General features: G+C 47.0%; 1 protein-coding gene across 1 annotated transcript in view; it reads left to right on the top strand.

Moving 5' to 3' along the window:
* The first annotated feature begins 6,835 nt into the window (after positions 1–6,835).
* Positions 6,836–15,529, top strand: part of RAF1 (Raf-1 proto-oncogene, serine/threonine kinase) — a 65,516-nt gene continuing 56,822 nt past the window's right edge. The window contains exon 1 of the mRNA XM_048315775.1: positions 6,836–7,075. The gene's annotated coding sequence lies outside the window, so the exon portion shown is untranslated. The remainder of the gene's footprint in view (positions 7,076–15,529) is intronic.

Below are 15,529 nucleotides of genomic sequence, written 5' to 3'. Positions count from 1 at the left end.
TTTGGCAGGTCCGCCCAGATCGGAGCGGGAGAGAGCGGGCAGCGATCCCTGCCCGCAGCGATGTGTCCAGCAGCCAGCCCGGGGAGCGGCCGACAGCTCTGCGAGGGGCAGTGCCAGTCCCAGACGCGACTCCGACGGTGACACTGGGGACACTCCGGCTGCCTTCCCTTCGGGCTATAAACTGCTTTTCCCCGCAGGTTCCTCCCGACTCACGCTTTGGAGATGCTGGGACTCGTTTAACCCCTGGTGGGCACTCAGCTCTTCTCCTGCAGACAGTAGCTGGCACAGCTGAGCACACCCGCTGCTTTCCCGGGTGCCCTCCTGCTGTCTGAGGAGCCTCACGAGTGGCTGGAGGTGCCTGAAGTCCTGCACAGAGACCCAGAGTGTCCCCACCAGACCAGAAGAGAGGTTTTAAGGTTGCTGTCGCTGTTAGGAATAACAGGCTGGCACTAGCATGGAGGAATCTAAACGTTCAGAATGACCAGAGGCTTTTTATATCACAAATTGGTTTTTTACTCTGTTCTTCCAGCTTAGGGAAATCTCACTTTAATTAGTATTTCTTTCATTCTTTTCCAGGATCTTCTATTTTTTGTATTACAAACAGCAAGGAATGAGTGAAAAAAGTTCAGGCTGTTGCACATTTGAACCCAAAAACTGCAAAAAGTTCCTATTCTCAGCTGTGTACTACTCTTGTAGGGCTGTACAACCTTCCCGACCCACAACTGCCTTAATTTCCCACCTGTTTTTGAGGAAAGTACTGAGCAAGACATATGACCCCGCTGGTCACACAAAGAAACTCAGGGGTCTGTGGCTTTGTGTGGAATTCTCTGGCTCTGAATCAGTGCAAGAAGCACCGTGCTGAGGTGTCAGGGCTGGCTCTGATTGTGAGGGTCTGAGGCGATTGCACAGGTAGAATATCTGACTCCAGAAAATAGAGTTCTTATTGTTACTAAGTGGTTACATTCATGGAGCTGAAATTTAACTGCTGTTTTAATTTCGACCAGAGTTTCAAAGTCCTGCACAAAGCAAACCTCCTCAGCTTTTGGAGCCCTCTGCCGAGATTGGAGCGAGCCCCATCAGGAGCCAGGCTCCAGCAGCAGAAACTCGAGCACTTGCTGCCAGCTGATAACAGGAGATGGAGCCCAGGCACTCCTCCCACCCTGCCACATAAAACGAGCCCTGAACATCAAGGATCCAGTTTCAGCCACAAAGCACCGAGTCCTTATCAGCACCAAGGAGTGTCTTTGTTCTCCTCCTGGCTCTTGACCTGCATCAGGAAGGCAAACAGGCTGGAGAGTTGCCTTTCCTGTGTCTGAGGCATGAATGAGCTGCTGGGGAAGTCTGAAGTCCTTGTCCCAGCACAAGTTTTTCAACATGCCAGTCATCTCTGTCTTTCCTGCTGCCCCGTGCGCTTGGGATGCCCTGTTTGCCGTGCTGATAAGGGCAACATCCAGTTCTCTACTCTTTGATAAGTTGTTAGGGCGCCACGGGGAATTCACCCCTGGGCACGGGACGGTAGAGACACCAAACCCCGGGTTTCTTTCCCACAAATCCTCATTGTAACTCAGGTGTAACTATTGACTGGGAGGACTCGGGGATCCTCTCTTGGTTTTGCCTCTGCTGAGCTGCTGAATTGCTCTCAGAGCAGCTTGTGAAGCTCAACATTTAATGCTTCCTGCTGCACTCCTGAACTCCTGACACCCCAGCTCACCCCGAGCTATCGGAATCATCAGAATTATTCTGGTCATCAGTTTTATGAGGTAAGAAAAAAACCGAAGGAGTTCTTTTTCTCCAAAGTTATATTACTTCTGCATCGTTTCCAGGCTCGGCCCTGTCCCAGATGTACAAAAAAATCCAGTTTTCTGTTTAGCCATGTGGTGTGATTGCTGTCTTCTAAAGAAGAGAGAGGCTGGTGATACTTCTCAGTGATGTAATGGTCATAGGGGAGTTCACTCCCCTGCTCAGATTTGGTTCCTGGTTTCCAGTGTCTCCTCTATAAAGCAATTTATGTTACATGGAGACTTCAAGGGCGTGGGAGCCTGTGTGAGAAAGGCAAACAAAATGTTAACTATTGCATCATCCTCGAATATCCAAGTGACCAGGTACAGCAACTGCTGTAAGAAATCCCGGATTTGGTTAAAGTTATTTTACTTTTAATTTTGTTGAGTATTAACCTACAAGAATGAGGGCATAGGGCATATTTTAGTCAGTAGGGTTTGCAGTTTGGTCTATCAGAAGATAAGAGATGTAAAAAGAGACCAGGTAGGGTGGCCTACTTTGATTCTGAAAAGGAAATACTTCTTTAATCACTGTAGTAAACCATCTAAAATGAATTTATTTGCTCATTTTAGTGGTGACACCCTTAACTGCAGGCGGGAATCTGATTTGCTGCAGACTGTGTGCCCTGCCCCACTCTGATACCTGCACTTCTGCAAACACTGGCCTTCCTCTGAGCTGCATAAGCAGCCAGAAATGGGACCCCAAAACAGAAAGAAACCAAGTAAAAACTCTGGAACAGCACTCAAGAAGCAAGTCCAAGTCAGTAACGGAGTGGTGTTGGTAGGAGCCTGAGCTCCTTGAAAATACTCTTTGTATAAATAATGCTTTTTTCATCAGTGAAGTAGTTCAGGTAATTTCCCTGCCCACAAAAAAATAGGTCAAAAGTAGTACAAAGTGCATTTATTAATGAATGTTCAGTTTATGGATATGACCAGACCATGATACATTAAAAAATGAGGGGTACACTTTTCCCCCTGTTTCAGGAAACATTTAGGAAAGTAGGTATTTAAGCATTTTGACTGATGGCACCAGTGACAGGGACATTGTCAGCTGTGATCTGGAAAAAATGTGTCAATGAAAACCATGGATTGAGCAAAACAGCTCAGAGAGCTGGGTCTGGTCAGCATTTGACAGATGTGCAATTCTTCTCTCCCAGTGAAACAAGAGAGAGGAGATCACAGCCTCCCCAGTCTAAAGTGAAATCCTCATATTGAAGGAATTAGTGTGAAATGGTTTGGCTCTGCTTATCCTGGCACACTCTGTACTCATCAAAAAAGAGAGACAAGATCTTCCACAAAGTAACTTAAATAAAAAAATGGGAGTCCACTTCTTTCCTGAGAGACCCCAGCTGCAGATCCTGCAGATCAGGCTGTGTGGGCACTCTCACCCCCTCTGAAAAACATAATTAAAATTGCTCTCTCTGAAGGCACAGGACTCAATAAAAACCTTTGGAGTTGAACTTGAATTATCTATGCCTTCCACAGTTACCTCAGTATCACTGGGTTTAAGCCCTGCCTTCTGCCCAGTACAGATTCCCAGATTATTGGTTTTTACCAATAAAAGAGATAATAAATAATTTTTTTCCAAAAAAAGAAATAATAAATCAGCAGAGCAGAGAGCAGGGTGCCTGCAAGGACATGTCAGGGCAGGCAGGAAGCAATCTCTTTTTAGAGATGGGTTGTAAAGAAGCTGTTTATTGGGGGCAGCTACAGAGATTAGGGTTTGAATAAAACACCCTCGCCCTGGAGAGCACAGCAGGATTCCTGTTTACCCTGATGCACAGGACTCCCTGCCTGCTTTACAAATATTTACATGGCATGAGCTTATGGCTTCTTGTGTGTCCTGCACTCAGGGGTCCCTTATCCATATTTCTTGCCGAGGGAAATGCAAGAAGTGGATGAATTATGAGCAGAAGTGGAGACTCAGTCCTCGGTGTTCCATCATCAGTGCCCCCTTTTCTCTCCATAACTGCCTCAGGCTGCCATGTGCACATCCTGGGACATCTGGCTGCACTCCCTGCCCAGCACAAACAGTTCTGCACCATCCATCACCAAAAAAGCGCTGCCATGCACATGCAGAGCTCTGTGCAAACACAGAGCCCACTCACAATCACTTTTAGCAAGGGAATGCATTAAACAGGTTGTAATATAGCCCCCCAGTCATACTTCAGGTCTCAACTTTAAAAGGGATTGTATTGTGGCCATCCATGCTTTCTCCTGGAATATTCTCATGGAATATTCTTCCCAAGCAGGGCAGAGCCCAGTGTGGTGCCCCATGTTTTCTGTTCTGCTGCTCCAATCTGCTTTGGAGCCAGTCCAGAGGAGGCCAGGTTGATCAGAGGGCTGGAGCAGCTCTGCTGTGAGGAAAGGCTGAGGGAGTTGGGATTGTTCAGCCTGGAGAAGAGAAGCCTTTGGGGTGACCTCACTGTGGTGTTCCAGTGCCTGCAGGAAGGATGGGGCAAGACTTTACCAGGGCCTGGAGGGACAGGACAAAGGGGAATGGGTTTAAATTGAAAGGGAGTGGGTTGAGATTGGATATTAGGGAGAAATCCTTCCCTGTGAGGGTGGGCAGGCCCTGGCACAGGGTGCCCAGAGAAGCTGGGGCTGCCCCTGGATCCCTGGCAGTGCCCAAGGCTGGGCTGAACAGGGCTGTGCTCACCTCAGGGGGCTCCTTGGTGCTGGATAGTCCAGAGCTGCTCCCAGCTGCCCAGGAACCAGCCCACTCTCAGCACTCACTGGGCTTTCTGCCTTGAGCCCCTTCTCCAAGCCCTGTGGACCAATCTGAGAGATTTCTGTGACAGTCGTAATATTCCAGAGCTCTCTGCCAGCTGCTGTGTCAGCTCACACTCCCTGGCAGAATCTGTGTGCATCCAGAGTGTTAGGGACCACAAAAAATTTAATAGCAGATCAGAAATTCCCTTAACAAATCACCATTACTGTTCTACCACTTAAAAAAAAGAGCAAGGCAATGGGACATGGGCAAATTGCCAGTTTTTGACTCATCATTGAGCCTGAATATGAAGCACTTTCAAGGAGGTGTCTCAGGCTGCCAGCCAGCAGCAGGGAGAGAAAGCGAAGGCTTTGGGTCACTTAAGGAAAAATCTGGATGAGAAGAACAATTCTATGGAAAATTTGCATCAACATGAAAGAATAACAAGTTTTTCACTTCAGTTGTGCTTGATGTGATGCGACACTGCAGCATCACAGTGGCAACAGCAGCTCCTGAACTCTGATAGTCAGCACTGAGGGTAAATAATGTCACTTTCCTTGTGGTTCCTTTTAGGAGTTTGCTAATTGGGACAAAGAAAATGAAGGGTTCATCAGGATTGAGGAGGACCAAGAGGAAATGTGATCCAAAGAGTACCTGAAAAGTGAGAGGAGGAGGACACAGGAGGTTACATGAGGTGTGTTTTTACAATCTCTTCCCAATTTGTGCCACAGCAGAGCAGTGAAGGCAGAACCCTTCCTGCCTCTGTGTGAGGTGGCATCAGGGACAGCTGGCAGGACTGCTCCCAGTTAGGTGAGCAAATATGAAATACTCAATGCCATCCTTGCCAAGGAAACATGCTCAGGTTACATAATTTGCCCAAACCAGTTTTAAATATGCCAGGAATAAAAAACCCCAAAAACCATGACCTTCTTCATGCAGTGGAGAAAGCTGACAGGTCACAGTTGCTCTGTTAAGATCTCTGCTTTCAACTTGTTCTACTCTGCATTACAGAAGGACAGAGAAGCTGCCTCGTGAAGATGTCGTTTCCAGGCACTGTCAGTGTCACACACACTCTGTACGTGCAGTGCCCTGGCAGCCCGGCGCTCCTGCCTCTCCAGGCTGTTCCGCGGCGAGCCCAGTGCTTTCTGTTTGCCTTGATGTACCCTCTTTCCTGGCAACAAGCTCTGAGCCCTGCCAAGACACAGACAAGCAGCGAAGTGCAGTGCGAGGGCAGGAGCGGAGCATTCCCAGCCTTTTGGACTTCATTCCCTGGAAGCTGCGGCAGGAGCAGCGCTGCGGTGAGCGGCACACGGGGTGGGCAGGCTGAACACCCCACTCCAGCCCAGGCTCTGCTGCTGGCTCACCGTGTCACCTCTGCGACATAAAATGCCTCCACACACTCTTTCTTTCTTCCTTGGAGCCGTCACACTCTGTTGCAGACATGTTGCCGTGGTTGCAGATCCTAGAATAGTCGGGATGTTCAATTTCTCAATCAGATAAACTGGCAATCCTTCACTTTGTTCTCTGCTACAGAAAGCTAAAAAGTCAGTTCAGGCAAGGGAACTCAGCCGGATTTATTCCAGTTGTACAGTGGGGAAGGGAAAGGTAAGAACCTGACAGCTGCCCACCGAAGGCTGGGCGGGAGATGTGGCCCTGATTTATCTGGGAGCTGCAGCTCTGTGTGCGTCAAACGAGCCATCATAACTTGGAAAAAGTGGCCTGGGAGATGCCTGTCAGCAGTGACCTGCTGCCAAACAGCCTTTTCTTATTTAGCCAGCCCAGCCAGCCTTGCTGAGAGCAGCCCCTTCTGAAGGCAGCCCGCCTTGTGCGCGCCGGGCCCGTTCCCAGCTTACTGCAGTGAAATATCTCGGGCTTTTCTGTAAACTCGAGCTTTTGGAAGCCAGCTCACACAGATCTGTTGCGGGACAGACCTTTCGGCATCTTCGATTTCTATTTGCTTACCCCTAACCCTTCCCAGCTCTTCTTTCCATTCCGAGGAGCTCCCCGTGCCTCCTTTCCCAAGCCCTGGGATCCGGACAGGATTCGGGCTCCCTGCTTGTGCCCAGTGCCGGGGTTTGTGCTCTCGCAGCATGCTGATCGTGGCTGCGATTCCTGGCTCGCAGGAACTCGGGATCCAGTTACATTTGCTGGCGTCAAGCAGGCTCTGCAGACCACTGTGAAATACTGCAGCTAAAAATAAAAGAATCAAAAAGTACAAACCCGAAGAGAGCGGGATATTAAAATTCCAGGAAAGCTGTAGGAAAGGCTGGAAGAGCAGCCCCGGGGGAAAACACCAGCATTATGGGGCAGTTTAAATTAAACCTCTGGGGTTGCCTTTTTTAGCCCTGTCACCCGTGTGACCCTGCCGGGCTCAGCCTGTGGGGCCAGGTATTTGTGCCCGCACAAAGAATGCGTTGGAGCCTTTTGGGAAGCAGAACCATTCCCGGTGCCTCGGCTCTCCCCGAGAACTGCTAACCCCGGGTGCATCTGCTTCAGCAGTCCCAGCCGGGTCCCTGTGGATTTTCCGTGGATCCAGAGCTCCCCGGATGGTGCCCGTGGGCTGGCTGGGTGTGGGAACACGGTTCTGGTGAGTGCCAGGGGGGCCGGGTGGGGGCGATGGGGTTTTCACAGCTTTTGCAGCGCTTTCAATTGTCTGGAAGATTAATAATGGATCTGTGACTCCAGGCTAAAGGGTCAGGATTAAATACTTGCCGAACCTGCTTCCAAAGGTTAAATTAATTAGTCTGCAATCAGATAGAAAAGCCCCAGTGCTATTTCTAAGGGGAGGTTTATGAATTTTGTATGAACGATTTGGTGGAAATTTCCACATTTTCTAAGGAAAATTCGTAATCTAATAATCTTTGAAATTGTCGTTTTCTACTTAAATATTAAAGCAGCACAGGGATTCATGTTCACAAGGTACAAAGTTGTATTTTGAGGTGTGACTGCCCTTTCCTGGAGCAGCACCGTTCCATTTCAGGCTTTCAGGCTGCGTGCCTTTGACTTGTTTGCAAAAATCCTTTCTAGATTTAATCGAAGCCTCTTTGCAGGAGACTTTATTTCTGCCTCCCTTTCTGATGCTTTGAGACGAAACCCGCGAGGAGTGTGAAAGTGAGGTTGAAAAGTAGCTGCGTGTTTGCATAACAGTGAATTATATCCGCACAGTCCCGGCGCTCCGATAGCCCATCTGCACCGGGAGCTCCCTGCATGTAGGTCAGGAGTTTCCAAACCATGGCTGAGATTAATGTGCATTAAGGCCTGCGTTTTCCAAGTGTGCCACAGTTTAATCCTGGCCCTCATTAGCATTTGGTGAGCGCTGGGGAGTTCTGCTGCTCCACGGGAGCAGCCTGTGCTCAGCCTGGAGCAGCCTGTGCTGCTCAGGGATTGCAAAGTCCCGTCTGCAGCTCGGGCTCCTGCAGGGGATGGAGCAATGGGGCCCAGCACCTTGCCCTGTTAGGCAATTTTGAGATTTGCTTTGGTTCTTCATCTGCAGAGCAGCAGCTCACACTGTGCTTTCTGGAGGAAGCTGGAGGGGATCTCAAACTGCACAGGTGTTTTTGATGGAATCACAGAACATCCCGAGTCAGGAGGGACCCACAGGAACATCAGTCCGGCCCCTGTCCCTGCACAGACACCCCAAATCCGCCGTGTGCATCCCTGGGGGCGCCGGGCGTGGCTATCCCCAGCACTTGGGTGTACAGTGTATGATGTGTGTCACGCTCTCGGGCAGCTTCCAAACCTGCCTTGCTGTCTTTATGAGCTTCGTGCAGCTCCAGCTGTTATTGAGGAGCTTTCCTTTCGGCTGAAGCTCTTTTTCACAGCAATCAGCTCCGTTTTTGTTAAAAGAGTTGCCTGGTGCAACCCCGGTGTCTCCACATTCATTTTCCAGCAGCAGGTGCTGGGAACAGCTTCAAGGTGTGCCCAGGGTGCAGCCAAAGCTACCAACATCCTCTGGGAATTGGGTAGAAAACCCCCATTATTAACTGAAAATCTCCAATGTTTACTGACCTCCTATTAGCCCTGTACTGATTTATTTTAGGCTCACCTCACCTCTCCAGCAGAATTAGAATTGCCCCTCCAAAGACCTGGGCCAGACTCACCTTTACTGCTTCCTGAAGTCATTAATTAAGGTAGCAGCTAATTTTGTGTAGGATCCTTTGGGTTTTTTTGCTGTATTTTACAGAATGATTGCTGGAGCAAGTTGGATGTGTTGCATCTTGAGTGTTACTGGGGCTGGACAGCAGCCAGAACAACCAAGGAGCAAAACTTCCAGGCAGTTTTCTGTATCTGCAGTAAAAGTCAAGTCTGCAGCAAAGTTATCTGAGGAATTCAGGCTGTGAACAACAAATGGAAAGGGAATGACACAGATATAAGGAAAGAAAAAAAAAACAACCCACCAAAGTGAGGCATTTGATGATTTTGGACAGTTTCCTGCAGTTATATCACTGCATTGCTATTATTCCTCAGCAGAATCGGAGCCAACAGATTGCACTTGAGCAGCAGCCCCAGTCCCGTTCCCATTCTCTGGCAGCCTGGGGAAATCCAAGTGGGCTGAGAGAGGTGGATCAGAGGCGATTCCCCACCCTTGCCCATTCACACCATGGTCAAGGACCAGAATGTTGTGGATACTTCCCAGGATTTTAATTGCGTTGTGCCTCATCTTTGGTACAGTTTGTTGAGTATTCCATGGCTTTTTTAAAGAACGAGGGGACTGAGCTTACTGTGTTCTGAATGTCACAGCACATTTCAAGGGGATAAAACCCCCATTGCTCCATTGCAAGACTAAAGCAGTTTCACCACAGATTTGTGTGGTCTCGTCCCTAAAGCACCTCGGCTCCCCAGTATGATAAATAAAGATATCTGAACTGTGGTCCTCATTTCAGGGGGCAAACCCCTCTCATCGTGGGGCTAATTCAGCCTCAGGTGCATGGGCACTGGCCAGCCTGCTGCATAAACAGGATATTTGGTGCCTGAGTTCTGTCTTTCCTTCAGCTGAGGAATGAACATGGTTCCGTTTTCTGTCTTCAGTTGCTGACTTCCAAGAAACTTTAGAAAATTAATTATTTTTGAGGCCTTGACTCATGTGTCAAATATGTATGAAATTTGGAGCAAGAGATAGACTGAACCATTACATAAGCTTCCTCTCCTTAGGAAAGCAACCTAATCAAGCTTGTTCCATAAAAACTCCCCACCCAAATGAGTGGAAATGGAGGTTTTTTACAGACACAGACCTGTGCCAAACAATAGCCATCAGAACCCCTTTGCCCAGTGTCCTTTTTCTTGGCAGAGACACCTGCTTGTGTTGGGCAATGGAGCACACTTTGTCCTCAGTTTTGAAAGAGGAGTTTACAAGTTAAATATAATGTCAAGTTATATTCCCAATCCAAATCCTTGATAAACTACCATTAATCAGGCTGGGGGAGAAGGAATAACAAAATGGGAGTGTATTAAGTTTTTTCCCCAAATGTTTTGTTGCTGTGTTTTCCCCTCTAAGCTCCAAAGCCACCCTGTGTTTCCCTCCACTGACAGGTATCCCATGCAGCCTCAAAATCTGAAGCAAAAAGGTTGGGATGAGTGTTTTGGGCACTGCATGTTGGATTAATGTCGTTGGCTCCCTGCCCTGCATCCCCTGGTGAAGTCAGTACTCCCTCAGCTCCTGCTGAGTGTGGGCCCTGTTGTAGTTGATGTGGTCGCTGCCTCCTTCATTTCTGACATTTCACACAAAATGTGACATTTTTCCCATTTTTTTTGCATGTTCCTCTGGTTTGGATTGTGCCACATGCTGGGGTGCTCTGTGCTCCTTCCTCTGTCTGGGAGAACATGAGAGTAGTGGTGTGCTTTTTCCCCTTAGCACATCCCTCCTGGGAAAGCCCAGCAGGGTGGTGGTGCCAGAGAAAGCCCCAGAGAGGAGCAGAGCTGCCAGCAAAGCCCAAGGATGGAGCAGCATTCACTCCAAAAGGAGCTGTGGCACTGCACTGATCCTTGCACAAACCCCTTGCTCACACAGTTCTCCCCCAAAAGATGGGTTGGGCTTATTCATTTTGAATCATAGTGCCCTGAAAATTTAATGAAATGCTTCTTCATTTTGATACTCAGGATGATATTAACTTTTAAAATCAGTTGAATAGCAGCAGATTCAGTTTGACACTCAGGTTTAACACTTGCTCATTTTGATCCCACGATGTGTCCAGAAGTCCCTGCTTGAAGAACCTCATGTCTGAGGGTCCTTTGCTTGTCCCCTCCTTTGGATATTCTCAACCAGGAGTCACTCTTTCTCCTTGCCTCAAGTATTTTGTTACCCTGGAGTGTATCAGGTAGCAGGAAGCGTATCAGGCAGTCAGGAGAGAAACCTTTTAACTTTGGAGGCTGCAGAGAAAGATTCCAGAATTCTGTCACAAGGTTTTATTCTATTCTATCTTGTCCCCCGTTCACTTGCAGTGCAAGAAGGAAGTATAACAGTTCCATAAAGAATGTGGACTTTTATACAGAATACATCCCCCTGGTGCCCAAACGCTCTGGTATGTGAAATGACTGTTTGCTTAAGAAAAGGAAAACAAAAAATGCAAAGTTTTGGCAAGCCCTGGCTTTGCATGCCCCAAACCCCAGGTAGGCACCTGCACAAATATTGTTTGCATACAAATAAAACCGTGAACACAGAGGTAGAGAAAATAAATCTAAAAGCTGAAGCACTCTGTAGGAGCCAAGCCTCTGCTCTCCAACTCTTTCAGGGTGTAATTATTGAAATAATTACTGCAGGAACTGTATTAAAGGAAAAAAGAGAATAAACATTTTTGCTGAATGCTGGCAGGTTCACACTCTGGGGCTTCACTGGCATTTTTAACTCAGTGACTGAATTTGAAGCAGAGTATTTTTGGCTGCACTTGCAGGTTGTTTTTGCTTTTGTAAGATGTCTCCACACCCCCTCCAACCTCTCCACCCACTGTCTCCAGTGCTGCTGGAAGCACCACACACACAGAGACACCCCACAGACTGGATTATCTTTTCTTACTTTCACTTCTTAGCACGGACATGGGAATAATTTCACTGGTTTCACTTGAATTTATAATCTGCCTGCCCACCAATTCACCAATACCTAAACCATCTGGCTGAAACTTGAGTTTCCTCCCATAACTTCCATACAGAAAATGATTTCAGACTTTTTGTTAGGAAATCTGTGGTGGATGTGAAATGAACTTTGTAGTTATGAGTACTAAAAAACACGGAACAGTTTTGGGTACAGAGGCTTGAATGCTGAGGCAGGGAAAGCAGTGCTGCTGTCTGGAGTAAAGGCTATCCCAGACTTTGTTATAAATCCTGGCCTTCCTGTGCATTCCAAAAGCCAAACTCCAGGTGCTTGGGATTGAATATTTTCCTGGTGTCTTGTCTACTTCCCCACATGTGCAACAAGACCGAGGCCACAATGAAAGCAGGGGCTTGATGCCAGCAGGAAGAAGAATGTTTCTCAGAGTGAGTAAAAGGAGAGGAGTTGGTGTTTTCATATTTCAGCCCTTTTTCTGGTTGCCACAGACCCACTGTCACTCCATGCTCCTCTGCATTTAATCCTGCAGCCTCCTCCCCACTTTCACACAGCTTTGGCCTTGACCAGCTGCTCATTAACAGCAGAATCTTTTCAAGCTGAGACAGTGGAGGATTCCTTGTAATGCCTTTGCCTGAGTGCAAAGTGCCCAATGCAAGAACAACCCTGATTTTGCAAAAGGGGGAAGACAAAGTGTGTCAGGCTGAATTGCTCAGCACCTGGAGCCAGTGGGGAGCAGCAGCAACTGCGATTGCTCACTGGGGCTCTTCTTGCCTTATTAAATCAAGTCAATACTCGCTCAATGATCAGAATCTCTCCCAGTTTTGGTCTTGTGCTGGAGCTCAGAGGAGGAGGCTTCACAAAGGCTTTGCTGTTCTCCTCCTAAGAGCTAACAAACGGTGTAAAGATGGAAGCAGGAGCGATGCCTCCTGCCCAGGGATGTTACTGAAACCTGGGTACATGGAAATTCATTCTTCCTTGGTGATGGCAACTCCCAAGCTGAAGTCACCTGTAGCAGATGAGGAATTCCTTGGGTGTACCAGATACCTCACTTACCTTTGGGGAGATAGCAGGAGAAATTACAGGTTAGTGAGCCAGTTCAAAAGGGAAAAAACCCAGGGCAATTAGAGAGCCCTTTATAGGCAGGAGATGAATACCTGCCAAGCTGCATTCTGGGGTGCTGGGATCAGCTCCCAGTGCCAGCAGATGACATCCAGAAGTGCAAGGCTTTGATTTTGAAATGATACACATAAATATATACACACACACATATATTTTATCTGAGGGAAGATTGTAATCGCTGTTTAATCAAAGGTAGAGTTTCCAAGGTGCAGAAGGAACTCTGCTCTTCAGATTATAAATTAAAGTTGCATATACATTTATAAATCTTGTTTTGTTGTTTCAAAACGTGGATATGGTTTTACTTTTACTCACAGTATGTGATATATTGGTGAGTACAAAAATATAAGGTTCCTGTCCTGAGAAAGCCATTTAATGTATGATAAATTGGGGCTATTTTATTTATTTAAAAATTTTTTTTTTTTTTGATTTATAAATTTTAGCTGTGAAAAGCATTTAAACGCCACAGTTAATTTTACACATGGGCTGGAGACAGCTCTGGTCTTTGTGTGGAAACACAAGGTGTGCAAGAGACCCTTGGGACAGTTTTGTGTCCCTTTTGAAGGTATTCAGCTCACAGAGTAAATAAACAGTGCTTGGAACTAGGCAGGCAGATATTGAAGCCTATGTTGAGCAGCCAGAACTGGGGAATTTACCCAGTCCCTGCAGTTAATTTACACACCAGGGGATGTGCAGTCTCGCTGGCTATGTCAGCTCTTCCTCTGCCCAAATTAACTCCTTCCATCAAAGTTTTCACCCCATACTGTGAGGGGTGGGTGATGCTGTGGGAGGGTATGGGCACGTGGAAGAGGGGATTCTTGCAGTAATTTTTATTCTTGAGAAAATATCACTAGATTGCATTACAGAAGTTGATGTTCCTATGTACTGAGATTAAAAAACCCCAACAGGTTTGATAGTCATTCCTTTCTCCTAATTCAGTTGAAGGAACCTGTGTCTGAAAGGCTTCTAAAAAAGCTCAAATTCATTATATGCTACTTTTTTATTCATTTATTATTCTTGGAGTTACCCAAGATACAGTTCTCTCAGAGGAGCTCAAATCAGTCTAGAACCAGCTCAGTGCAGTTTTGCGTATGTGAGTGAATTAAGGAAAATCGTTTATTCCATCCACACAAGCCTTTCTCTGAGGACACTCTGAGGTCCCATCAGGGCAGTTAAAGGTGTCCTGCTGCTGGGTTGCTTCCACAAGGCTGCTCCTTTCTCCTGGACACCAGGAGCTGCACCGAGGGATGTAGGAGTGCAGCCGAACCAGCGGCCCCCTGAGCACCTGCTGGGGAAAGTGGCTGCAATGCGAAGGAAGTGTTTGCCCTGGCTGATAATAAAGCCAGGCTGATAACAGCTACCTCTGCAGATAGGCAGCTCTCAATTTCAAAATCGAGTTTAGAGTATCCTGCCTTGCCGACTCCTGCTGTGCCCACTTGCCAGGATGAAGCTGTAAGAACCAGCTCGGTGTGGAGCAGTGAAAAACAACCCCAAACCTGGCTGAATTGCCCCCAAGCCTCCCACCTCAGCCTCCCTGCCAGCTTCCTGGGGTTAATCACTCTCCCATCTTGCCAGCCAGTGCCTCCCACTGTTTGCCAGCACCTTTGTGAATCTGGTTTCTCTCACAGGCTTTGCATTTGGATTCCTTCACATGCTGCCAAAATCCCGCAGTCCTTTCCTCAAAGCCTCAAAATCCCAGAAGAATGCTTTGTTACCTTTTCCTGGTTCCTTCTTTGGCCCCATTCTCCCTACAGACACAGAGCTGAAAGAATGCAGTGACAGCCTCAGCTCTTCCAGGAGAATCCCACCAATTGATATTGGTTCAGGAGCTGATGAAACTGTGAATGAGCAGATGCCACATCAATTCAGAATTGATTTGCTAACAAGGGCTTGGGGGAAATTTATTATTTCACCAAAGAATTTCTCGAATTCTTGAGTGCAGGCTAATGAGGAACTACTGGTACACAAAGTTTTACACATTTAGGCCTTAATCAGAAGCTTGTGCAATGTTGTTTATAGAATTGTCCAGATTCAAATACGGCTGTCACGCCACTTTTGTAAAGACTAAATAGATGCCATGGCACAGAATAAACACTGATGCTTGATCAGGATGCCTGGAAATGGAAGTGATTACTGACTAAAGTGTTTATGTGTGGACAAAGGTAGCAACAAAAAGCCCACCATGGCGTCAGCAGGACCATCATTCTTTGATACAGCTGAAATGAATCCCTGGTGTGAAATGAATCCTTCCCACTAATACTTCTTATCCAGTGCTTGCCTCTCTTCCTATTTTCCACACCCACCACACCTTTATATTATTAACTATCAATTTATATGAAAAAATGACCTTAATTGCTCTGTGCCCCTTTGCTTGTGATAAACTGCTCTAAGTCCCACCTTTCTGCATCCTGCACCTCCAAATGTGAGTATTTGCAGCAGAGACATTCTGTCTTCAAGAGGCAGTTTTTTATTCTCCTGGTTTCAATTACACTCTAAATACTGAGATTATAAAAAGGTATGATCTCACTGCTGAAGTGTCTCCAACCACCAGTGGACTAAAACTGTTTTTCTTATTCAACAAACAAAATGCAGCATTTCACAGCTCTTTTGAACACGGTTGTGGAACTCTTAATTCAATATTGGTAGCTTGTACACCCATATTGTGCTGGATTTTAAAAAGGCCAGAGGGGAAATGAAAATATGCTGGCCATGTTAGCAGAGGTGTGGTGGTCCCTGCTCTCTGCTCTAGAAACAAGACACAGGATGTTCAAGTCAGGAGGGAAAATTATTGAGAAGCTGGGAATTTAGGGTACTTGTCCTGTCCACAGGCGCTTTTGTGCACGTGGTGACAAGAGAGCATCCAAGAAAAATGTATTTCCCAAATCG

Source organism: Corvus hawaiiensis, chromosome 11 (assembly GCF_020740725.1).
Source record: "Corvus hawaiiensis isolate bCorHaw1 chromosome 11, bCorHaw1.pri.cur, whole genome shotgun sequence".
Classification (NCBI taxonomy): Eukaryota; Metazoa; Chordata; class Aves; order Passeriformes; family Corvidae; genus Corvus; species Corvus hawaiiensis.
The sequence above is the reverse complement of the archived record's forward strand: the minus strand, read 5'-3'. Positions and strand labels throughout refer to the sequence as shown.